This window comes from Vulpes vulpes, chromosome X (genome assembly GCF_048418805.1).
Source record: "Vulpes vulpes isolate BD-2025 chromosome X, VulVul3, whole genome shotgun sequence".
In the NCBI taxonomy this organism is placed as follows: domain Eukaryota; kingdom Metazoa; phylum Chordata; class Mammalia; order Carnivora; family Canidae; genus Vulpes; species Vulpes vulpes.
This window is the reverse complement of record NC_132796.1, coordinates 3,704,908-3,732,528: the sequence shown is the minus strand read 5'-3', so window position 1 is coordinate 3,732,528 and position 27,621 is coordinate 3,704,908. Positions and strand designations below refer to the sequence as shown.

Here is a 27,621-nt window from a genome sequence, read left to right as displayed (position 1 = left end):
CTGGGCTCCCTATTCCAGTCTACTTTTGTGCCATTGTCATACTGTTTTGGTGATTAGAGCTTTGTAACATATCTTGAAATCTGAGATTATGATAGTTCCAATTTTGTTCTTCTTTCTCTTTTTTTTTTAAACTTTTTTTTAAATTTTATTTATTTATGATAGTCACAGAGAGAGAGAGAGGGAGAGAGAGAGGCAGAGACACAGGCAGAGGGAGAAGCAGGCTCCATGCACCGGGAGCCCGATGTGGGATTCAATCCCGGGTCTCCAGGACCAAACTGCTGCGCCACCCAGGGATCCCTTGTTCTTCTTTCTCAAGATTACTTTGGCTATTTGTGGTCTTTTGTGGCTCCATACTAATTTTAGGACTATTTATTCTAGTTCTATGACAAATGCTATTAGTGTTAAAATAGGGGATTGCACCGAATCCATAGATTGCTTTGGGTGTGTCTGTGTGTCTCCTCTGTAGCATTTTCCTTGATTCTATGCACATGACCCTGAAGTTGGAATGTCTTGATCCTCTCCTGAAGTGGTTGAAATGCTCTGTGGTGCAAGAAAAGGGCCATGTCTGGAAATTTATCTTCCTTCCACCATCAGAGCAAAGCCATGCTGATACCCATGTGAGGACCAGTGAGAGCCTCACACCCCCCATGTTGGCTTGGGATCATTTTAAAGCAATTGCTGCCTGAGACAGAAGCCTGCAGGGCCAGCCTCCCTCCCCCTTACCTCCAGAAGCAGGAGCTAAGATTTCTATTTCCATTCTAAAGAGAGACACACACTTGCCTTTGTCACGAGAGAAGGGAACTAGCAAAGAAACCACAAATACATCCATGAGACAAGACATTAGCCTTGAAATCAGCTAATTACAGAGGGCAAGAAAACAGAGTATGATTAGTGGCTGCCAAGAACAATGTCCTGGGATGCTTACCAACTTCCCTTTCCCTACGGACCGTGGTGTAAAACAAAAACAGAAGCAAAAAAAGTCAGCCCCTTTGTAGGGGAGAAGGTGAGGCAGAAAAACAGAAGTTCCATCACCCCTGTATACTCTAATTGGCCAGTCTACAGCAGACTCCAGCTGGGGAAAAAGAAAGGTTCTAAGTTAAAGTTAGGATTTAAACTTTTTTTTGTCTATAATTAGATAATTTACTGAATTGACAGTGGATTGGATGATCAAAACCAGTTGAAAGCGAGATCCCACTCTCATCGAAGATGTTCACAGGGGCAGAAGAGCAACATGAGGATGGATTCTGATTGTATGTTAGGGGTCCACGCTGCAAGGATCCCAACATATCATATGCTCAATGAATATTTGTCAAGTTCTGACTAAAGCTTCAGACAATGCCAAATAGCAAGGAACCCGAGAGAAATGGGACATGGTGTATATCTGCTGGATGAGCTCATGGTCTCGGAAGGAATTACAGACAGAGAGACCTGGACCCATGAAGAATGCCCTTCCCTCGCTGTGCTGCATGCTGAACAATAGATCTACTATGAACCCAATGACCACCGAATCTCAGCAGAAACAATATCCTAATTAATTGAAAAATGATGCCACGCTCTCCATTCTCAGAAAATAATTAAATGATCACTAGTTGACATTTGCTTTAAATAGGCCATTCTTGAAGCATTTCTTATGTGGCCACTCTGTTTAGGATTAATGGATCATCTTTTAAAATCTTTGTTACAATTAGAGCTGGAAAGACAAAGCAAATGCGTAAAATAATGAACAATAAAAGTCTGAGTGTATTTACCTGTTACTTTGAAGCAATTATAGTAACTACTGCAGGGTTTTACTAGGGTCAGAGGTAACTTGATTAGTAAAAAGCCTCATAAACCAGATGGGACTTGCAGAATGATTAGGACTTCCCCCAAAAGAAGGAGGGTGAGAAGTGATTCTAGGAGAAAAGGACAAAATGAGCAAAGGCACTGAGGGGCTAGAAGGGAGTGTTTTGAGAGACTTTGTGTAAATCAAACTGATGTAAGTAGACTTTGCCCATCGGAGGATGCTCAACATGAGTTTGTATAGGTAAAGAGGGAAAAACCAGAGAGTCCTAGGAATCCAAACATTTACGTCTATGAACAAAGGAAGAACATAGCAAGGATTGGAGCAGGGAAATGGGCTACAAATAATACTTAAATGAGACGAAGCTCATAGAAGCCATTACCAGTAGACAGAAATAGGAGAGTCTCAGTAATGAAGTTCACTGGGAGGGTGCCGGCATCCTCAGTCAAGAAGGTGAGTGGGAGAGGATTGGATGGACTCAAACAGAGGTGTGTAGGATTTTCTCGCCGGCACAAGTATGACAGACTAGTGACATAAAACCAACATTCCCCCCAGAAAACACACAGCAATCCCAGATAAAGTGTAGCGAGCATTCTTTTAAATACAGAGTTCATTATAAGAAGGTAGTAATAGGGGTAGAAATCGAACAGCAGAAGAAATAAGAGTGTCCAGAAGGATCAAAATTTCTCTGAGGGGAGTAGCCATTTCCAGGACAGAGAGTACACAAGACCTTGGTCTGATACCAAGGATGGAGTTGAAATTGAGGCCTCTTCCTGCAGCCAAGAACTCAAAAGTCTCTTGCGCCAGCAAAATTTGCACTAGAAGAAATACCTACCTGTTAACACAAGGAAATAACAAAAATATATACTCTTTAGACCTGAAATCCAGATTGGAAAAATGTCTCCTTTGAGACTTTGTACAGCACTACTGTTGTGAAGGTTTGGGAATTCGACCTTATATTTGGTGCATGGTTTAAGAGCCCACACGATACATGATCACCTTAAAATGCACCAGCGCTACTGGCACGTAAACGTGCCTGGCATCTTGAAGGGTGTTCTTCCTTGGAGCAACACACCCTCAAAAATATCAGGATTCTCACAGAAAAAGCACATGGTAAGGTCCATACATGAACCCAAGTGACAAAATACACAAGGCAACAAACGACAAACCACCGAGAACTAGAGCGACTTACGGGAACAAACAGCAGGTTAAAACTTTAAGGAATAAATCTTTACCCGATGTCCGTCATCCTCTCGCCAGTAAACTCTATCAACTTCCTTCATCCTATTCCCAATAGACTATTTACACCAACTTCCTTTATCCTTTCACACATGGAGTATTGACACCAACTTTCATCATCCCGTTGCCCATAAATTGTTTATATCAAACATCTTCCATTATCAGGGCCCCTAGGTGACTCACTGGATTAAGTGTCTGTCTTCAGCTCAGGTCATGATATCCGGGTCCTGGGTTTGGCTCAACAGGGAATCCGCCTCTGCCTTTCCCCCCACTTGTGCTCTTTCTGTCAAATAAATAAAATCTCTAAAAACATCTTCCATTATCTTTTTCCAATAAACTATTTATACCAAATTCCATCATCCAATCCCCAGTAAGCTATTTCTCCTAGAGATGACTGCATGACTGGGGCATCTCTTACAACCCCATTGCATTACCTTGGTCTAGCCATTCTTAACTTGGAACACCAAGTTTGGCCAATACAGTGATAACCTATTTATCAGGCAACCCTTAAGAATCCAAGCAAAACCACAGCCCTGGATGATTCAAGGATTGGAACAGAGGGGCATCCAGAGCCTTGGAGGGAGGTCATACCTTGGATGAGAACCTGGCCCATATGGTCCTGGTGCAGACCAACTCCACAGGACATCTGATGCTCCATCTTTGACAATTGTGTCAAGACTTCTCTAAGTGAAGTAATTGCCCTGTGTAGTGTCACATCCACAGGTAGGAATAGAAATCAGATGTCACTATTGTTTTCTATTTCCTATGTGGATTCATCATCTCAGACTTTATCTAGGTCCTTTTGTTCCTACTTTCACTCTGCATCTCTTCTAGTCCCTTCCAGAAACGAGTGCTACATCCTTCTTACCTGGCAGGTAAAGAATACTTCTATGTATCATAAAATGATCGTGTTCTGACTTCCAGGAATATATCCTGATTCTGGTGTTCTGGAATTATGTGAAAGAAAATATAGCTGTCTACATATGCCATGATTTTATGGCACATATGCCATGACACATAAGTGTCAGTCGTGACTACTTGCTTCCTTATATTTTCTAGAACAATTAATACTTGACCTATAGCTCCCTAATGACCTTTACTTTTTAAATTTTATACTGAATCAGTACAAGAAAATCAGTCTTCAGTATCCTATCACTGTTCCCAGGCAGAAATTCATACAAAGGCACTTGGACGTTCTTGAAGTCACTGGTTTCACATCCCGAAAGCTGCAGATATTAATTTTGGTTTGTCATTCTTTCATATGCAAAGAGACTTACTATTATTGTTTTGGTTGTTTGCCATATATTTTAGCTTTGAGACCACTATCAGGTGATGTTGAAGGTTGCCCTTTCTGGGCTTATGGAGATTTTGGACATTTATCTCTTGCAAAACTTGCTGAAGGTAGTAAGAGGCAACGTTAAGGGTAATGGAATCTGTTTTAGGTGAGAGAAATGCAGAGTAAATTCCCAAGAGAGGAAATCCTATAGAAGTTGGAGTGGGAGGCAGATGATTTTTAGCAGAGAAGAACTCGAATGGTAAAAGAGTTTGAGAGCTATCAAATAGAATTCTGCTAAATACATGAAGATTCTTTTTGTTACATGAAAAAAAAATACCTCGCAAAATAATGTATATAGAAAGGTAAATCTTATATTGGAACATGTTTAAAAAGATTACCTACTCATTTTATTTTCATAAAAGAGACACTGGAAGGATACATAAAAATCTAATAAACAATTTGGAAAAAAAAGATGAAAGGGGAGCAGGAGGTATTACAATGCATAGATATTATATTATCTTGAGTTTTTGGATTATCAGAGAGTCTTATTTTAAACATTAAGTGAAATCTAAGTGGTTTGTAAAGGTAGGAAAGATGTAGATTAAATTATTAATCCTTGACGTTCTAGTAGAAATCCACTACTCAGGACGTAACTCTTACCAAGATGGAATTAGTTGAGACAGTAACATTTTGAAGGTGAGTACAACTCAAACAGTCTTTGAAGAGCCCTTCAGAGTCATTGGAGGAGGCGCTTTGGATGTGCCCACTGCTTTCAGGCCAATGATTTATTGGTCTTCTGCTTCCCTTCCATGGGACTGATGGCTAGGCTGGAAAGGATACAGGCATGGTTGGGTAGGAATGGGCGACTGGGAGGTCTAGGACATTGCCTGCCCAGTGTTTATTGTATGGTCCTCATGCTTTGCTCTGAGTGGTGATGTATCACAAAAGGAGAAGACTCCATGGTCCATCCTGTCTTGAAGCCGGGTCATGTCCTGTGACATGGGTCTAGGCCGTAGAATTTAAATGGAAATCATTGCTTTGGCTTCCACAATTCTGGCATAAACTAGAATTGGCCGGCTGATCTCTTTTACTCTCTCCTCTTTCCTTCTTGCCTGGAAGGGACACATGTTGGCCGGAGCTACAGCTCTCATCTTGTTACCGTCAAGGAAAGCAAGCGCAAGAGAATGGAACCAATTGTAGCCTTGACCTGTCTGAACCACTGAGCCAAAGTATGCACCTCTCCTTTTACAAATGAGACCAAAAACAGAGCATTTATTAACTACATTATTAAGAGCTAACATTTCTTCAGCATCCACCATGTGTTAGGTTCTTCTCTAGAACCTTCCCCTGTACAAACATATGTAATCCTTACAACATGCCTATGAAATTAATACTACTTTTATGTCCATTTGACAAAGGAGAAAATGCAGGGCTAGCCCACATTAACACAGGTCCTAAGAGGCAGGAGGGGATTCCACATAGGGATTCACATGTTCCTCCACTGGGCCCTGCTGAGGCAGGTGCTCTGAAAGTCACAGCTGGCCGAAATCTGAATAGACCCAGTCCCCAGGGGATAACATGCTAGAAAAAAGAGTCCCTCAAGCTGTTACCCCAAATCCTGTGTTCATCATTTTCTAGTTTCCTCTTTGTATCTAGTGTTGCTGCATAGATTTATCTTCCTAATATGTACACACCCCTAGAATGACAGAGATGGAAAGGAGGAGGGTGTGCAGTGACAACATGAGTTGGCTTACCCAGAAAACAAGATTTTTTTTTTCTTGAATGAGACACAGAAGTAGGACTGAAGGGTCACGTGTATACTGACACGAGTCTCTCATCCTCGTGACATCTGCTTTCTTCCACTTATGCCTTATGCAGGGTTCTAGTCACCCTCCTCATTCTTGTCGTGAGCTAAGAGAATCACTGAGTTAAATGCCTATTTCCCCATCTGCAGGCATGATTGGACCAATGACTACTTGGAGAAAAATACCTTCTTCTGTCCCTCAGGAACATTAGACTTGATATTATTTCAAGACACTGGTTGGAGACAACTCCATTCCCCCACCCCTTCCAAACTCCTTATCAACCCCCATTTCTAAAACATAGCTGGCCATGACCACGTAACCCCAAAGACCTTACAAATTATTTAAACCATCTTAAAATATAATGAGCATTAGTTCACTTAAGCGGAGAGAATATTTTATGTGCCCTGCACAGATTATTTTGTTGACGTGCTGGGTGCGCAGGGAGAAAGGTATCACGGAAGAGTAAGTTCTCCAACATCTGTTTCAGACAGTTGTCAGCAAACAATAATTTCTGGGTACACTAAAAAATTACAAAGGCTCTTTCACATAAGCTACGTCTTGCAACATGAGAGCAGTTGCAACTCAAGGTAACTGTTGGTCATTTCTCCCACGTCTCAATCTGCCATATTTATTTTCCTAAAAACCCTGAATAGTCCATCAACAGGTACAGCCACGGGGAGATGCCTCTGAATTTGGTCCTCCTGCTGCAAACAAAATAGAAATTTTTCTAAGAAATAGGTGAGAGATGCATCCATTCGATCATATTTTATAGTCAAAAGGCTTTATATAAAGAAAGAGATGTGATGATAGAACTTACCTTTCCCCCTTGAATACTAAGCTGGTACTTGTTATTTATCAAGGGGCTACAGATTGGCTGGGCTGGGTATGATATTTAATACGGATGGATGTGCATTTCAGGAGTTATTGATTTTATTATAGAACACCCTGGACATGGGAACTAAGATTACGTTTTGGAATTCAAATATGCCAGATTCCAGTTTGAGGGGGGAGGGTAGATGAAGGCAGGAAGAATCAGTATGGAAAGCTTATGAGGTGGACATGATAACGCAGAAGCATTGATTTGCGCATTATTCATTTGATGAGCCAGAGACTTGAAGGCAAAGAGCTGCGTTGGTTACACTTTCTATTTCCAAGATCGATACTCATTGTAGCATCGCTGTAATTTGGTTCCTTAACATAACATGTGGTCAACTCTAGGCTTGGTGAACGTTGGGCTGTCTGTCCAGAAAATACCAAGACGTATTTCTCAGCCGTGGAAAAATACATATAAAATTTGAGCAATGTATCATGACAACACTTGCTCTATTTTTATTAAGTTTCTGTCTTCTACACTTTTCCCAAACAGTCGGTGATAACAAATCATTGATTTGACTACTTTCTTGCCATTCCTCACGGAGCCATTGCATAGCATACTAATTCTTTCATGCCAATCGAATTCACTGATCTTTTATTTCAATTTTGAATCAAAAATGAATTTCATTGATCCAAATGTTGCGACCTACCATGTTCATTAAAAGCTGAGACCTTCTTGTTGACACTTGAAAAAAAGAAAAGTCTTACAACTTTGTGATGAAAGAATTTGGTATTTTAAAGTGTTTACTCAGTTGGTTGAGCATCCAACTCTTGATTTCAGTTTGGGTCATGATCTTGGGATTGTCAGATTGGGCCTCCCATTGGGTTCCACTTTGGATATGGAGCCTGCTTAGGATTCCTCCCATCTCTTAAAAAAAAACCCACAAATGATTGGGACGCCTGGGTGGCTCAGTGGTTGGGCGTCTGCCTTTGGCTCAGGGTGTGATCCTGGGGTCCTGGGATAGAGTCCTGCATGGGGCTCCCTGCAGGAAGCTTGCTTTTCCCTCTGTTTGTGTCTCTGCCTCTCTCTCTGTGTCTCTCATGAATAAATAAATTTTAAAAATCTTAAAAAAAATAAATAAAAAACAAGTAAAAAAAACAAAAAGTGCTTTGCTTCGACTTCTTCACCATATGATAGGGATTCTTCACCATACAACCCCACTGTGAACTTACCAACATTTAAATATCAATTATGAAAAATACATTTCATATACACAGTATGTAAATTATAAAGATTTCACATAAACATTTAAAAATCTGCATGAATCTTGGTGGCTCACAAAAGCTGATGGAGGGAATAGATCTCAAAGCAAGAAAATAATAAATGCAGCTGATGACGATTCTCAGTCCAAGCAGAAAAACAAAAGTAGCAGCACTCTTCGGCTCATCCTAGTCTCCTGAAACACGGAGACAACAATACTTGTACAGAACCCAAATGTGATGCCTGACCTACAGCAGCCTCTGGCAAACACTGCCCCAGAGTCCCAGTTTTCTGGTTTTCTTGTAACAACATCTAGCAGCGGGGATGCACCTGCAGGCAACCAGAATTCCAGGTGCTCACAGTTTCATTGGTTGACCTCTTAACCTCTTCAATTTTTTAAAAAACGTTTGGAAAGATGGCGCTTCTCCAAACATAAATCACGTCCAGCATTTGGGGCAAAAATCCAAATATGTAAAACTCACAGTGTCTCCTGTGGTTTTGGCTAGAAAGTGTAAAACTAGATAACCAGCAATCTTGCTCCTTCCCCTGATACTTAGCACAGAAGGCAATGAGCAGCTGTGGGAGTCATGGGAAGGAGATGCCAGGCATTTTCAAAATCATGTTTGATAAGAGAGTTTAAGGACTTACCTTGTTTCCGTCCCCATATATCTCTAAATGGACGCTGGGTGATATCTGACAGTTGCGGAAATTTTCCAGGTGGCTCATTCTAGTCTGTCTCTTCCCTCCTTCTCCCCCTCTCATTTTAGAAAGGTTGGCATCACTCCCTGACACTCCTATGCTTGGACCATTCATCTCCAGCTCCACCAACCATTTAGAAGCTACTTGCTGGGTCATGTTTAATCATGGTGTCTACACGTGATGGCCACACGTGATGGTGGCCACAGGGAAAGTGAACCCAGACCAAGGCTGGCTGCACGATATGCAAAGCCTCCAATGATCACCAGCAATGGTCGTCTGGAGTAGCCTGTGTGTGATGCTCATGTGCTCCTGATTGTACCCCAAATGGCAGGTCTGACACAAAACTCAGGAGCATAGCATGGGGTAAAAGGAACTCCAACCATGGCTGGACCCTCCCTCCCTAGAAGGAATTCAGAACTCAGTGCACCCACTTGTCACAATTCATGGAATTCCAAAGGCGCTTACCTGGAAGTTAACTGGAGGACACGCCGGGTACTCATGACTTTGATTCTTAAGGGTATGATAATATGCAAATAGAGGCTCCCCTAGAAACACATGGTTTAAAAAACGGAAACGGTAACTTACTGTTGGAGACAAGTTTAAGATATGCATATTTCAAATGAATTTAAATGTAAGTTGAAATTCCCTATAAATTTTATTAGTTGTAAAATATTAATTTACTGGAGAAACACTTATTGAGCGTCTACTCTGTGCTGAGAACAAGCTATCCCTAGGGAAACCATGATATTTCTTTTAATTTTTTTAAGGGCTTCCTTTTTTGTAGCATAAGGTTTTTTAAAACTAACTTTTTGTGTAAAGTGCAAACTTACCAAAATGTTGCAAGACTACTCCAGACAGCATAGCTTTCATCCAGATTTATCTAATGTTGTTTACTCCATTTGTTTTATTTTTGGTTTATTGATAGATAGAAGCAGATATAAATAAACACATAGATAGATATAGATAGATAGATAGATAGATAGATAGATAGATAGATAGATAGATATGATGGGTAGATATGATGGTGGATAGAGAGACGGGTAGATGGATGTAGGGATGGATGAATGGATAGATATGATAGATATAGATATATAGATACAGATATAGATAAATACGTAGTTGATAGATGTAGGATAGATGGATATGATAGAGGGATAGATGGATGGATAAAGATATGATGGGTGGATAGATAGATAGATAGCTAGATGGATCGATATGATAGAGACAGATGCAGATATAGATAAATAGATAGATGATAGATATAGGAATACATGGATAGATATGATAGAGGGATGGATAGATGGATGGATAGATATGGCAGATGGATAGGTAGCTAGATGGATGTCAAGACAGATGAAAAGATAGATACATAGATAGAAGATAGATATGGTGGAGAGATAGATAGCAAGTAGAAATAGATAAATTCACAGATAGATGATTGATAGATATAAATAGATGATAGACAATTTTTATGGCCTGTTTAAAAGGAAGTATGCTGGCCTTTTACCCCTTTGTGGTTCACTATTTCCTAAAAAAAAGACCATCCCTGTCTAACTACAGAACACTTCTCAACCTCAGTATATTTCACAATTAATATTGTCTATCGTACCGTCTGAATTCCAGGTTTTTAATTCAGTCATATAATGTCTTTTCCACATTTTTTCCCCTCCATTGGAGGGTCCAGCCTAGGATCTCGGGTCACATTAATTGTCACATCAGCTTCACCCCTTTCATCTGGAAGAGTATCTCAACTCTGCTTGGGCTCTGGTAACACTGACATTTCAGTGACTACAGGACCCTTTGTAATAAACTGTCATTGTGAGTCTGCTGCTCCTCTGCCCTCTCTCAGCCCTCATTGTACGCGCCGAGCTGGAATATTTCCTAAGTGATGTGTCTTTTTCAGGGTATGTCCAAAGCCCCCCAGTGTATGGATGTATGTCCATCTGTGGCTGGCGATGCTAATGGCAATGACCTGGCCAGGTAGTGTCCAATTTCTCCACAATAATCTCTGTATTTTTACCTTTACCACAAATAATTAATACATGTGGAAACACTCTCAGACCATCCAAATATCATACTCCTCATGGAATCCCCTCCACCACAGATGGGACATTCATCAGGGATTCCTGCTCAAATTAATCTTGGCATTGATGACAGCAAAACATTGGTTTTCCTAAGTCGTCCTGCCTTCAGCACTGTGTCTCACATTTCACTGGAAACATCTCTCCTTTCTTCCACATTCACTTATCTTTTTATAATTGGTAGGGGACTCATGGATTCTTGATGATTTTTCATTCTCTAGTGCCCCAAGATATCTTTGTTTCCTAGTGATAAGCAATGGTATGTGTATTTGGGGTGTTTATTTTGTTGTTATGATGCCATGTACCATATATGGGAATGTGCATGTTGATCCTTTAAAACAATAATATATCCAGAAAATAATTTCATATTATTTTCATAATATTTTCATAGTATTTTCATATTATTTTATGGATAATTTTCATATTATCCATAAAGATTATCCTCATTTTTCACAGCTGCATAGTACTCCACTTGTGCGCACCATGGTTAGTCCAACCACTTGCCCCTATCTGGGCATTTAAAGACCTTCTGGTATTTACCATGACCTACAGTGCCTGCCCAATAGGTCATATTATCAAGGTGTTAACATTTGCCAGTGAAACAGGAAAGGTATCCCCATGCTGTGTTAGCCTGTGTTTCTCACTGAGAGTGAAATTCAACATCTTTTCACAGAAGGGTCATTCAAAGAAAAAAAATATTTTCCATGTGAGTTGTCAATTTGCGTCTTTGTCTAATTTTTAAAAATCTGTGCCTTTTCCCATTTTTATAAGCCTTTGGGTATTAGAGATAGTAGCCTGTAATATATTCCAAATATTTTCTCCTCATTTGTCTTTGTTTTTTAGTTTTATTTATGAAATTAGAGATAGTAGCCTGTAATATATTCTAAATATTTTCTCTTCGTTTGTCTTTGTTTTTTAGTTTTATTTATGAAATTTTATACCACATGTTTTTTTTTAAATGTAGCCAAATGTTTCCATCTTTTCTTTTACAAATTTTGGTTTTATTACATCTAGATATGACTCTTAGAAAGCTATTTCCTGGGCACCTGGGTGGCTCAGTGTGTTAAGCATCTGCCTTCAGGTTGGATCATGATCTCAGGACCCTGGAATCAAGTCCTGCATTGGGCTCCCTGCTCAGCTCTGAGCTCTCTCAAGAAAAAAACCTATTATCTCCAACTGATTTGAGATCTAACTTTATCCTACACTAGATTTCTATGGCTCCTTGGGTCTGTTTCTCTTCTTTCCTGTCTCTATTTCATTACTTTTTTTTTCTTTCTTGGGCCAGTTCAACATAGTCTTTGTTATAAAGACTTTGCTGTATATTTTGTATATATTTGCTCTATATTTAAAACACACAGTGTGATTAACTTCTTCTAATAGACCTTACTTTTCAGTATAAAACATGCTTTTTGGGGGGGCAGCCCGGGTGGCTCAGTGGTTTAGTGCCACCTTCGGCCCAGGGTGTGATCCTGGAGACCCGGGATCGAGTCCCACATCAGGCTTCCTGTGTGGAGCCTGCTTCTCCCTCTGCCTGTGTCTCTGCCTTTCTCTCTCTCCCTCTGTATCTCTCATGAATAAATAAATAAAATCTTTAAAAAACAAACAAAAACATGCTTTTTTTTTTTTGACGAAAACAGTCAGAAGTTGGTGGGACCTCTCCAATCCCATACTACTGTTGATTTTGAATGTTTTTTAAAAAAATCTGTCAGAGATGCCAGGCTATCCAAAGAGTCCACTGAGTCCATTTTTGTGTGTGTGTGCACCAATAGGAACACTACAGACACACATGTCCTGTATTTGCATTGCAAAAATGAACAGGGCTATCTTGATTTTTCATTACTGGTGACACAAGCTGTTAAATTATCTCCTCTGTAATTGAACATAATGAACATTAGGGCTTTAGATTGAAATGCTCCAGTATCGTCTTTTATAAACAAATGCAGACCCAATGGACAATTATAAGGCTTCCAGATATTGTATCTCCGTCTCAAACAAAGGTAATTTAATGTTCAGTTAATCTCAGGAGGAGGGACAAGCTGTCTCACATAATATCCTCTTACCAATTTATATGTATTGTTGTATCAAGTAATAACTTGATCTGAACTGTAAAAATAAAGTGCATTTTTAGCCAGACAGCGTCTCCAAGTAGCCCATATGTCTAGGCCAGATACTTCATAAGAATTTTTAAATGTGTAAGAGATTTTTAGAGCATGTTTCTCACTATAAAATATGGTCTCTTAAAAGCCCTCATCAGTTATTACCATAGCTATAATTGACAACGAATTGTCAGTAAATCATTTTGAAAATTCCCTTGCAGTTAGGAAGTTTTAGTTTTTATTTTTAATTGTTCTAACCAATGCCTCAAAAAAGCTTTCTGATAAATTTTATGTGGACCATGATTAGGAATGGATAAATGCAGTAAAATCCTAACTCATGGACTGTCATGATCAAATCATCCCCCCCAAGATATTTTCTTTATGATTTGTGGTTCAAAAAAAAAATCACACTGTAAGAAAACAAACACATTTTGTCCTATTTCCTAGGCTTCTTAGATTGAAACTGAATTTTATTCTGAAAATATCACAAGTGAATATAAATCATTAATAATTGTCAGTGCATATGGAATTGCCATAACATATCTTTATTTTATAAATATACCTTCATTTTTTTAAATGATAGTGTATTTGATCTAGACATATCATTTTAAAATGTAGTTGTGACATGTAGTCTAATCAGGAAAAATACATTTATAAAAACAAGTTAATCTTCTTAAGCTTATGTCTCATAAAATTGGAAAATCATTTATATGGTATCATAAGTCAATAAGACTATAAAAGAGACCACGTTTTCAATTATGTATCTTTTTAGATAGTTTAACTAGTTTAACTCTGGCTAATGAAGCTATTAGATCATAAATCATCATAAGTCAACAGATTTAAAGATAGATCAAAACCAAGTATCTTATGGTAAGAGTCTAATCATAGACAATTTAGCTTCTTATTTTTATTTTTTATATATTTTTTATTTTTTATTTTTTTTAGCTTATTTTTAGTTGTATCGTATCCTATACCCATTTCGTATCTTTTTCAACTCATTCTGTCCTCTGGACTGCCATACAGAACGTTCTGGATTGAAATTGAGCAATGGGCTTCTGGTTCTGAATCAGTCTCTAATTACCCTGGAATTGCCAATGCTTGGTTTTCTCACCTATAAAGAAAGATGTGGGTTGGTCAACATCCAAAAGAGCAGACTGGATTTTTCATCAGCTAGAAAAGAGCTATACATGATAGTCTTTGATAAGAAGGAATGAAGGCATATCTAGAAACAATATTGATCATGTAGTCTGCACAGAAGCTGCAAAATAATCTAGAGGCATGTGTCCCAAATACCTGCTCCGGATGTCCCTCAACTGTCAAGCTCTTTGCATAGAAATGAAGTTTACCTTGTACATGTGGTCTATGCCTCGGGTTTCTACTCTTTTCCACTGATCTATTTGTCTTGATGCCAATATTATGCTGTCTTGGTTACTACAGCATGAAAATATCTCTAATATAGATAGTATGAGACCTCCAAATTTGTTTCTCTTTTTCCAAACTTTTTTCCCCCTATGTCTATTCTACATGTGAATTTTAGAGTAGATTTACCAATTTTAACAAAAAAAGCCTGCTGAGATTTTGACTGGGATTGATTTGGGTAGAACTGAGATGTTGAAACCTACATAGTTTTCCAACCCTTTCCACTTATTTTTATCTTCAAATTCTCTCCGCAATGGTTTCTAGTTTTCAGTGTATTGGTCTTGCACATTCTATGTCAGAGTTATCCCAAATATTTCATACTTGTTCTTGTTATTGATGTTGCCTTGGCAATTTTAGGTTTTGAATGTTCATTGCTGGTATATAGAAATATTATTTCTTTTTGTATATTGATCTTTTATTTTGCAACCCTGCTAAATGCACTTAATAGTTCTGGTAGTTGTTTTGTATATTCCATTGGATTTCCTACATGGACGATCATGCCATATTCAAGTGCAGTTTTAATTCTCCTTTTCTAAATCTGGAATTTTGGTTTTTTTTTTTCTCTTCATTGCACTGGCCAGAATCTATGGTACAATGTTGAAAAAAAGTTGTGCAAATAGACATGTTTGTTTTGTTCTTATTTTAGGTGGAAGAGTTTGTTATTAAGAATTCTATTGGTTGTAGGGTTTGTGTGGATGAATTTTATCAAATGGATAATTTCTTAATTTGGAGAATATTGTTTTTTTATTTTTTTATTTTTTATTTTTTTGAGAATATTGTTTTGAAACCAGGAATACACATTGAATTTCAACAAATTGTTTTCTGAAAATATGGAGATAATTAGGGTTTTTTCTTTTTTAATTGGTTCATAGGACATTGAGTTTGGGTATTAAGACAACCTTATGTATTTGGAATGATCCCCCTTTGGCCATGACACAGTACCCTTTTAATGAATTTTTTATATACTTTGATAAAGATGCATTTAGAATGTTTGTTAGTGAAAAACAATCTTCCATAGGTTTTGGGGTTTGTGCTCTTTCTCCATTTTTATGCAACAGTATATCCACTATCCCTCCCCACCAGTATATACTGTTGATGGCATGCATTTTAGTTTTATGGATATAATAAATCCCACAGAAATTCATGTCATTTTTATTTATACCATCATTTTAAAGATAGTTAATAAAAAAATCATACAGTTTTCTGAAGGAACTTCTCTACACTCTTGTGTTAATCCCGATATCCATCCAATATTCTTTTCTTTCTGGCTGAAGGAATTTTTTGGACGTTTTCTTGAAAGTGGGTTCTCCAGTGTGGGGCTTGAACTCATGACTCTGAGAACAAGATCTGAGATGAAATCAAGAGTTAGATGCTTAAATGACTGAGCCACTCAAGCACCCCTGGACATTTATTATGGTACATGTGTGCTGGTCATGAATTCTTCAGGGTTTTATATGCCTGAAAATATATTTTCTTCACCTATACCTACTTTAAAGATACTTTTGCTGGGTATAGAAGTCTAGGTGACTCTTCTTAGTACCTTAAATGTGTTTCTTCCCCATCTTTCTTAAATTGGTACTGACAAAAAATAATCTAAAATTACTCTTTGCCGATCTATACAAAACATTTTTTTTGTCTTTATCACTGGTTTTGAGCAATTAGGTTCCAATTATATGGGCCTTGGTAAATTTTTTCTTGTACTTCTTGCACTTGGAGTTTGTTGCAATTCGTGGATCTATAGTCTTATGGTTCTTTTTAAGTTTTGGGAATTTCTAGCCAATATTCAAATTTTTTTCTGACTTCTTTTTTTCCTCCTTTGAGTGTTCTAACCACCCACTTATTAGGATACTTGGTGTTGTATTACAGTTCACTTATTTTCATTTTGTATTCCTTTTTATCTATATATTTCATTTTTGGGTAGTTTCTGTTGCTATGCTCCAAATACTCTGATATTTGAATGTAAAAAGTTGTGAATTTTACCACTTTGGAGTTGGGTATTTTTATTCCTATAAAAATTCATAGGCTTTCCTGAGGTGCCTGGCTGGCTCAGTCAGTTGGGCCTTTTGCCTTTGGCTCAGGTTGTGATCTTGGGGTCCTGGTATCAAGCCCCACATTGGGTCTGCTTTTTTCTCTCCTCCTGCCACTCCTCCTCTCTCTTTTGCTCTCTCTCAATTAAATAAATAAAACCTTTTTTAAAAATTCAAAGGCTTTCCTTTTTGGGATTTAGTTATTTGGAAGGAGATTTATCTCTTCTAGTCTTGTTTATCAGGTTTGGTAGCAAGACCTGAGCAGTGCTCAGGCTGCAGAGAATGATTTCCCCCTTACTAAGGTAGAAACTTCCTCAGTACTTTATGAAATGTTTTAAATACATGAGATCTTTTTTTTTCCTTCTGGGCGGCAGAATCAGGCACTATTTACACTCCTCTGTAAACACTGAGCAGTATTCTAATTCTTTGGATGGTTGGGTCCCATCCTTAGGTAATATGTATGCACTGTATTTGTTACATAAATGCATTGATTAGTAATTTGCTAATTACTCAAGGAAGGCACTCTGCAGTTCTTTTGGGTTCTCTATGCAGCTGTCTTTTCTGCAGACTCTGTCCTGAAAATTCTAACAGCCTTGTTCCCTCCACTCTGAGATCCATCACCTCAAACCAGGAGTCTTCTGGTTCTTCTTAGGTTCCCCTTCTTGCACCGCTACCTAGAATCTCTCTTGGTGCAGCAGACGTTCATTGCTTACCTATCTTTCTGGAATAAATGTCATCCACTGATATCCAATGTCTTGAAAACCCTTGTTTTACATATTGTTTTGTTTTGGTTTGTTTTCTTCTGTCAAGAGGGTGATTTTCTATCTGTTACTCCTTCTTAATCAGATGTACAAGTCTTAGGTCAACTTTCTACATCCAAAGTCATGTGATTTCTTCTTATGAGAAAATCTGTATTATGTGCTTATGAGAGACATTGAGAGCATTTTTTTTTATACCAGTAATTTTGTTGCCTGGCTACTTTCCCAAATGCAAAGGTGCATATCTGCTATCGTCTTCAGCCCAAGTGAAACAAGTTCACACTGGCTTTTCGGTAATGGAGAAGCAATGCAGCTCGGTGGTTAAAAGGCTACATTTTAGAGCCAGAATCGATCAGTTTGTATCATGGCTGCAAAATTCACCTGCTCTGTTCCACTGGGGAAGTTACCAAAACTTTCCATGCCTCCATTTTCTTATGCATAATGTAAGGATGACAATAATGCTGCCTTTATGGGACTGTGGTAAGAACCAAATGAGCTAATATTTGTAAGACACTTGGAATGGTGGTTGGCACAGAAGCACCATATGTGGTTGTTAAAACAAAACAACAAAAAAAGTAAATGGTAACTCCAAAAAGGAATTATAAATGTTGCAGTGAAATAATGGGAAAGTACTATCTGTGATTTCAGGAACCATTATGTAGACAAATAGCTCTCTCATTCCAGTTGTAATGGTTTTATCAATAAATTATGCTTAAATCTTTTATAGCACTATATCACATCAGTATTTTTTTAAATGGGTCATCCTGACAAGATTGAAATTAAATCATTAATCTTATTTTTAATTCAGAATTCTAATGATACTTGCTACTAAATACATAGAGTAATTATCAGCCCTCCAGCTACTAACAAAAAAAAAAGGTTTTTTTTTTCTTTTCTTTTTTAGAGAAAATGGATAAACATGTGTTTAAAAGGGAAATGTTAAATGATGTGATGGAAGAATTAGGTTAGCGCCCAGAAACTCAAATTTAAGTGGATTCAAGAGACCATCTTAGGAGTCTTTCTTTGAAATTGGATCTACATCACATGTTTTTTTTTGTTTTTTGTTTTTTCCCCAGGAAGGTAAGAGAGAGTGACCAGTGTCCCCAACTGTGATGCCACATTCCAAATGTGGGAAGAGGTAGGGGTTGCCTTTTGATTACCCAATCATTTTTCATCCTGAACCCTTTCTCATATGAAGCTTCATCCCACCACGTCCTTTGCTTCTTTATAATCCTCACTCAATGTTTATAATACAACATCATCCTAATTCAGAAGGCATATGGATTTAGGGGAAACATTATTTTTTTTTGCCTTAGATCAGATGATCAGAACTGGGCACATGAGTTAGGAAAGCATAGTCCTATGATAGGACACGTATTTGCATATTTCATGTTGTTTGCTTTCTGCAAGGCCGCTTGACTTGGAGCCAGGAACCCAATTCTGGGCTGAATTAAGTTCTGATTCGCCCGTCTCAAGACCCTGGTCATTAAATGTGACATGAATTAAGTCAGGGAGGGAGGAAGGCAGGTGTGCCTTTGGAAGTGTTTCCCTTGGCTTTGTGGATGTACATATTCCAGAAATCCCTTTCCTATGTGTTTCCCTCATCCCGTATGAGTCTTCAGAGGGATCAGGAGGGTAGGAGCCGTCATTTTGCAGACCATGCGTGTCACCTCTGACTTACTGACTCACCTCATTGGTGTGAAGCTGCTCTGTGTGCCTCACTGTCCCGGGCTCCTCCTCGAGCCTCTGCAGTGCACAGGCTTGTGATGCATGTGCAGCTCCACGATGAGGAGCCCTGGGTTCTGCAGGATGCTTTGCCACAAGGTTAGAGGCAACAGTAATGCACACAAGTTTCCGTGCATCTTCCCTCATGCTTGTGACCTGCAGCCTACCGGGATCTCTTCCCCTTCATATCGCTTGTCCCTCCATGACCACCTGCTCTGTGGTCTTCAAGCTCTGGCTTCAGGCACGAGGATGGCAGCCTGAGCAAGTGTCCCCAGACCACTTCCACAACTGTGTAAGGTCAAATATCTGCAACAAATACAAACACGTCCTCCAGGGATTGGGCTTCCATGATAGCACCCGGGGTGATTTGCAGGATCTGGGGGAAAAGGCAGGCAGGCGGCGCAGCAAATGCATAAATACCATGAATACGTGTGAGGCCCGAGCACTGACGATAAACACCTTCCTTGCAATGTGTGGGAACTTGGGCCTTCTGTGAACCACAGAAATCAAATAAAGGTGTTTTATCAGCGTGGATCTTTTTCCTTACAGGATTTGTGGAGACAAATGATCACCAGTGACGTATCAGCTGGGATGCTCTAGCTGAATGATGAACATAAGGAGAAATGCTTTTAAGCATCTGCGGAATGTTGTTTTGTTTTTACATCCTAGGTCATTTTCTTTAGGTACGAGATAGTGAAGAATAGGACTTTTCTTCTCACTTCTTTTGAAAGTAGGCACAACACGAATGCAATCATGGCGTTTGCATGTTTTTTAAGAGATAGAGATTAGTGAGAACAAATCCCTTTAAAGATTTCTCTCTTTCTGAACCCCTGAAAAGAGATAAAAAATAAATAGCAGTGCAGTCTTTCGATCAAGAAGTGGGCAAGAGTAGAAGGCACCACATTGCCCTCACGCGAGTCCACATTGCCCACAGGGAGCCGCACCTGGCTAGGATTCAGAAAGGCAGATCCCTTGCTTTCTGGTTGTTCCAAAGTTGCTCACCCCTCCCTGACTCGCTAGCCATGCCTCTTACCTCCAAACACAGGTGGAGGGTTTGATATGCACCACACTCGCCCGACAAGCGGCACAGCTACTAGGATGTGTACAAATGGGATTCCCAAACTGTCCAGGTTTCAGGAAATAGTTTCCCTTGAAGTGGTGGTTCTCGAATCCTAACGGATGCACGAGTCACCCCGGACACGTGTCCAGGTGTAGATTCTGTGCCCGGCATGCATTTGGTCCTGAAATGCCTCATCTCTTGCAAGCTCCCGGGATATGAGAACTCGACTGGTCCAAGAATGACACCTCCCAGAGCAAGGCCTTAATGACCACACATTAAAGGCCATAAAGAATGAAAGATCCATAAATTCCTCAGGTACGTGTCTTTTGAAGTGAGGGGCACATGGTGGCTAAATTATAAAGATCCTAGCATCTACACGATGTATTTATCTGTTCATGTGAGGTGTCACTGCCTTTATGAATGTTTTTTAATTTTTCTCACTGACTTTGCAATAAAGGATGCATGATGAATTGCCTGGATGGTTGCTTTTCTTTCTTTCTTTCTTTCTTTTTTTTTTTTTTTTTTTTTTTTTTTTTTTTTTTTTTTACTTCTTCCAATTACTGACTTAGATGTGCATTGCACGGCTTTATTTGTAATTGATGGCAAAATGTGTACCTGTATTCTCCAATGAAGGAGCCAATTTATCTACCTATCACATAAGGAATATTCAAGACGAGGTGATAAAAGGAATGGTCACAAAACGTGCTTGATTTCAAGACACTCTTTGGTTATGCCCTGACACCCCGAAGTGAAATGGAAATTTAGCAATAATCTTATGAATTCAAAGCCCAGACCACGTGGCGTCCTGAATTACATAGTAAGGCTATTTTGACACGGAACAAATTAACAGCTGAAGCCTAAAAAGCTCCCAACAGATTGGCCGTAGAAAAGCAAAGGGGAAGAAAAGTAATGTGTTTACAAAAGACAGGAGACAAAACAAATTCAAAACCAAGGCTGACATTTAGAAATAAGATAACAGATTAAGAATAAAAAAAAAATGTATCAAGTCCAGGCTGCTTCCATAATCTGTTGGTTTACATTTAAAAATAAAACCCTCATGAATTCCCCAAATTGTTTTATGTAGATGGACGCTCACCTTATTTTTTTCCTTTGAAAATATAATAATGCTGATGGGAGGCCTGTGTTCTCTCTAATACTTTGGAAGCAGATGGTAGTAGCCACGAGACTGACAAAAATGATTTTTTTTTAAAGGGAGACAGTATTCAAATCTATGATCATTGAATTGAAGATATTATTGATTCTCCTTTATTCTTCATTAACAGAAAGAGTAAATCATCTAGGATGTGTAAATAGAAGTATATATATATACATATATTTTCATTTTCTTTTTTAAGGACAAACAGAAAAGAGACTCCAGGATGACATCCATTTTTAGGATGTGGGTGTGAGGGTAAGACTTGAGGATTGTAGACGTGGCGGGAATTGTCGCTTTCCTGGGATGACCTCACCCAAACCACGGGTGGGTTTGAGCTGTATCTTTCCATTTTAATGTCCTGCTTAATACCCCAGGTCCCTTTTACAATGATTTCTACTCAAGAAGTCTGGGATGGGACCTGAGACTTCAGTTTTTTTTTTTTTTTTTAAGCAAGTTTCCGGGACATGTCACGTTGCCAGTCTAGAGACGACAGTTTGAGAACCGCTGCTTTAGATCCTAACCTCTCCCGACTCATTGCTTCCAATTTCCTATCCTCTGTGCAGGAATTAATTCCCAGTTAGAAGGTCTCAGTTTTTCTCATCTTGTGCCATTGCTCTTGTGCGCATTGCTTTACAAATGTGTGTTCCTGAATTTAGAAAATTCATTCAGAAAAATCGCATTTGCTTTAGAAACACATGGATCTGAGCCTACCTGTCAAAGAAAGAGCGTGTGGAAAAATTCCCAGAGGTTCTTGTCACCATTTAAGAAAGACAATAGTGAAGATTTGGTTACGTGTTAAAGGGAAATCGATGTTGCCTCTTCTCACATTCCCACTTTTGGTATGAAAATGTTTCATGTTTAATAAAGCCGTCTGGTGTGACTCCAGGCCTCGGCAAGAACAATTTCTACACCTGTTGGCCCCAGAGAATCCTAATCAGGGCTTATATCCAAGAAATTGCCCACCGGAGCATCATTGCTCAGGAAAAGCCCGATGCCATTCATCTGGAGCTGTGGAAATGGCTTGTCCTTATCAAGACAGATTTGCTAGAGTTTTGCTCTTTTACAGCATTGGGACGTTTCCCAGATGGGGACAGGAATAGTTCATCAGGGAAGGAAACTCTACTAGTCTCCTCTTGCTCCCGTATCCAGTCGCCGTGAAACTACTTGGATGGAAACAACACGAATTTTGTCATCTTTCTGGAGGTCTGTTGTCATTTCTGGAGGTCAAGACTCCACCGTGGGGTCTCCCTGGGCTAAAATCAAGACATTGGTAGGATCGTATAATCCGGGGTATTCAAGCCCCTACGTTTCCCAGCAGATTCTAGGCGGTTTTGACAGACTTTTGAAAATAGCCCGTGGATTTGTTTGTGCCACTTTATCTCATCCGCTCATGTTTTGCCTGCCTTTCCACCTCGTAAATGGTGCTCCATAAATCCATTAAGGAGCAAATTGGCAAAATTAGAGGCCGCTTCTCACTTTTCACTTTATTGGATTTCTTTCTGGTTGGGATGCTGCTGAGAAGCAACAGCGCAGAATTCTCTTCACTCCTATTTTCAGTCTTTCTCTGAAAGTTCTCACCATGATAATCCGAGAAAACGGGAAAATGCGATACAGATGCACAAGTAGTGAGCCATTGAGATTTAGCTTATTTGACGTTCCTCAGATATAATCATGGTTAGTTAACACGTTCCCGTAGAACCTTCCAATTACTCCTGGGGAAACATGCTTTCGGGTATATATGCATTATTAATCACCAACTGTGCTTTTTAACTGTTTTCTTCACTTAATACCTTCCAAGTTTCCTTCTTGTCAGTTTAGATCTATGTCGCTATTAGCATGGGTTCAGAATATCCTGTTATATGTCTGTGCACCTGTGTATACTGAGTACGTAGGCCCTCCTCCATGACTCTCAAGGAGTTCTCGAAATACTATTTTAACTCCATAAAATATCTTCATATTTTTAGGAAAACAAAAAAAGTTGTCTCCTTTATGTCTCAAAACTCACTTGCAAAACTTACCGTGTTTGTCCGAAAGAACTTTCAAGCATTTCTTGGATATCCTGAATGAATTTGCATTAACGTGTTTGCAGTGGAATTTATCTTTACAATTTAAGTCTTTCTGGACCAGCATGCTCTGTATCTATTTAGTCAGTGCTTTCTATTAAATCATATCTATTTTGTTTTTAATGTCCTTCCACTGAGTTTAAGAAATCTATCTTTCTTGGGGGCGCCTGGGTGGCTCAGCTGTTGAGCGGCTGCCTTTGGCTCAGGTCGTGACCCTGGGGTCCCGGGATCAAGTCTCACATCAGGATCCCTGCAGGGAGCCTGCTTCTCCCTCTGCCTGTGTCTATGCCTCTCTCTCTGTGTCTCTCATGAATAAATAAATAAAATCTTTTTTAAAAAAAAAAGGTATCTTTCTTCCTATAGGTATAGACTTTCTCATTGATATTATTCCTCTCTGTCTTGATGTTTGTCACTATTGTGCAAACAACACTGCAGCATTATGTTTCCTACCTGGTTATGGTTTAAACCTGAAAACCATATTGACTTTCTGTTTTAATCCGGTCAACAGTTACCTTTTTTTAAAAACGCTCACTGTTGCCTCCCTGGGTTTCATAATGAAGTTGCATAATTTTGGATATTACTTGGATTTTAAGCTGGCCCTTGTGGTCTGCTATCAGGCCATCTTCAGATATCAACAATTTGCCTCCTCCTATCAAATGTGTCCCATTATCTTTTTTGATGGAAAACTATAAAGAAACCTGGGGTGAGAATTCTTATCATCGCCTTGATTGAGGTTAAGGGAAAATGTCTAGGGCTTCACCGTTAGCATGGCTCGACTTTTGCAGTAATGATTTTTTTAATCGTGGGAGGAAATGTCTTTCTCTTGCTGCTTTAGTAACAATGTTTCGTAGGTGTGGATATTGAATTTTATCAAATTCATTAATGTTTTCTAATTTATGGAAAAAACTGCTTACTCTTTCTTTGGTGTCCACTGACACAATGAGTTATATCCTTGGATGTCATGTTGACCTGCCTTGCGTTCCTGAAAGGAACCTTATTTGCTAATGACATACTGCTCTGCTATTGTCCTAATTTCTTTGTTCTTGGAAAATTATAAATGCACAGGAATCTTGTGCTTCGTCAGAACTTAAAACAACTCATTGCACTTATGGCATCATCCTCTGGCAACTTTCTCAAAAATTTTTGGAACCGTTGGTCTAAGATTTTTACCTCTTTTTGAGCCAGTTTTGACAATTTATGTTTTTTCAAGAATAGTGCATCCTCATTTCTAAGTTATAGATATGATAATATATATTATATATATGTCAAGGTATATTCACATTACATACATATCATCGATTTTATGTATGCATAAAACATGGATATGAAACAATAAAGAATAGGATTTTCTTCATATTCTATGTATAAATATATATCTTTCAAAGGTATTAATCAAATATATGATTATGTATAATTTTTCACTCATTTTGGATCTCTGTAAGATTTTTAAATGCTGTTCATAGCTATACACTTGACATTACATTTTATTTGTTTAGTGGAAAATCCTATCTAGTGTGATTTTATAAAAATACACTTTCCTCTAATCCATTCAATTCCACTATTATTTAGATTACTTCATTTGCATTTGTTCTGGTCTGTCTTTAAAGTTCTTAAATGAAGGCTAAGTTGCCTGTCTTCATTTATTTTTAGCAATGCATTAGTTTAAGGCTATGCTATTTCCCTGGAGCCCAACATGGCCAGCATGCTCTAAGCTGAAGATAAACTTCTCACACTGTTGACTTTTGATCTGGTGATGCAATTTTAATATTAATATTTAATGTTTAATGTTCCCTTCAGCCTCACCTCCTCCTTATCCTCCACATTTCTGCCAGAAACCTTAACCACGTTCTAATCATCATGGCTCATACACTAAAATTCTCCATGACGTGCAAAACATCCTTTCAGTTCTGTAGGATGGTGTCCTCTGTCCTTTCCGATCTGACGTGTCCTACTGGTTGACCTTGGAGCCCTCCACCTTCTGCATGAATCCTACCATCACGACTATAGGAAACAAATTTGATTCTTTGGAAATCACAAAACCACAAAATCTCCGGCCCACCTTTCCACGCTGTGCTTTCATTCCTTCTCTTCCTTTCTGATCATTTCCACTCCCTTCCCTTCCCTCCCGTCAATGTCACCCCAACGGCTATCACAGAGATTCACGATCCATTTTTGCCGAGTAATCAAAAGCGTATGATTGCCTACCTCACACCATCACGTTTCATGGTTTTCTTCCTCTCTTGACACAATGTCAGACCCACTCATGTCTCCCATATTCGTCCCTCAAGGTACAGATAATGAGTAGATAATCCAAATCTCAAGATCATGCCATTCCACAGCCTTTTTACCTCAGTAATAATTTAACTCCCCCCACCGCCCCGGAGCAGGGCTAATCTCTGCGAATTTTGTCAGAGCGGCAGGCATAAAATATCAGAACCAGACTCGTGTTTGAGGCTTCCAAGTCCCCACATCACAAGGAGGCAAAGCTCAGCCCTGCAGGTACTAGTGTGAAGACGTCATGAAGGTGCACACAGAGGACTGAAGTCCATGCCCCTGAAACAAACCCAGTATTCTCTCCATTTCCCAATATCTGATTGCCTCTCACTTCCCATTCACACACCTTTGCTCTGTCATTGATTCCTGCTCCCCTGAATACGTGCTGCCAGCAGTCCACGGCTGCTGGGTTGGCTACACCATGGCCCCACTGTATGAGGCAAACCAGAAAAACCCTGTCAGGGGGAAAAACAAGGCAGCACTCACACCTTCCAACCAAGAAAGAAACGATCAATATATGCTAACAGGCAGTTTTAAGAAACACAGTTTAAGGCAAAACCAACACCCTTACCTCTTGCCAATTGGGGTAGAAATTGGAACCATTTTGGTGGAAAGCCTTCCAGCTAATTGCTTTAGAAACTGTCTCTAGGTGTTCATAGCATGGACTGGTCATCATGCTTGTGAGAAGCATGGCCCATCTCCTGGAAACCCGTGATGTCACAAACATGCCTCTTGTGATGTCATCGAGCGCTGGGACTTAGCTCAGTTGACTGGTGAGAGGTGGGTGTGAGCCACAGTGCTGTCTAACCCAGAGGGAGGTCAGGAAGGTGCCAGCTTCCCTGCTCTGGGGTATGTTCTAAAGAAATGATCATTATGGGATCCCACAAGCATACTCCACTCCTCCATCCCATTGCCAGTGTCAGAGATCTGTGGAGGCACAGAAAACTCCGTGTATGGATGGAGGAGGGGGTCTAAGATTTGATAGTCTAGTCTGGATGCTCATCAAAAATGCCCATATTGGGCTCCAAGAAAGATCTTCACGTCGAATGAGACCACCCTTCATGCATCCTTCTCAGTGCAGAAATGGACAGATGTGGATGAAGAAACAGGAAAACATTCTTCACCTCCAGGAAACAGACTCATCCTCTCCTTCACGAAGCCCATCTCCACACGGAAATGTATGGTACGTTATTAACTCAGAGGCATACTTCACTCATGTCCTCATTCCATATTGCACAGCTCCGAACATCCCTATTCTGTTGTAGGCAGGACCCCACGTGGGGTCCCACGTTACGTCCACTCCTCATGTTTTCCTAGGTCCCTCTCACCTGTGATGGTCTTCCCAGACTTCCCTTGTTTTCAATGAGCTGGACGGGTTTGGAAGAAGACTGCTCAGGTCTTCTGTAGAATGTCCCTCGGTCGGGGTTTGTGTGATGCTTTTCTCACGTGTAGACTGGGTTATAGGGTTTTAGAAGAAAGACAGAGGCAAAGGGTCATTTTGGTCACATCCTAGCAAGGGTACATTCTGTTAACGTGACGGCATAGCTGGTGTGGACCTTGATTGCCTGACAGGGGTGGTATTTGTTGGGATTTTCCACTGGAAAGTTACCTTTTTGTTGTTTACTAGTATATTTTATACGTACAGAAACGTGCAAAGCAGGAAATGCAAATTACCTATAATTATACCATCATTTCCTATGAGGTATATATCCTTTTAATGATTTCTGTAACTATACACCTGTACCTATATATAGCTATATTTATATCTACCCAATCATTTTAACTTGTTTGTTAATTTATATATTGCACTCTTGGCCCTTGTCGTTACCTATCCTGGAACACCATCTTTAAATAACTGCATTGAACTTCAGCTCGTTTTTATTTGATCCACTCTCCATTTGGGGCCTTAAGCTCCTGCCATCTCTTCACTGTTAATAAACAGAACTCGGAAGAACCTACAATTAAATTTTTGCATGCGTCGATGATTCTTCACTGACACTGTATTTCTAGGAACGGAATTGATCGTCAAAGAATGTTCATTTGTTTTCTTTGCTATATATTGACGTATTTCCTCCCGGAAAGTTTGTAA

General features: G+C 39.3%; 1 long non-coding RNA gene across 1 annotated transcript in view; it reads left to right on the top strand.

Moving 5' to 3' along the window:
* The window catches only part of LOC112932362 (uncharacterized), a 444,049-nt gene extending 423,468 nt beyond the window's left edge, over positions 1-20,581 (top strand). The window contains exons 8-9 of the long non-coding RNA XR_011998172.1: positions 18,331-18,392; positions 19,529-20,581. This is a non-coding gene — a long non-coding RNA (uncharacterized lncRNA). The remainder of the gene's footprint in view (positions 1-18,330; positions 18,393-19,528) is intronic.
* Positions 20,582-27,621: the final 7,040 nt, after the last annotated feature.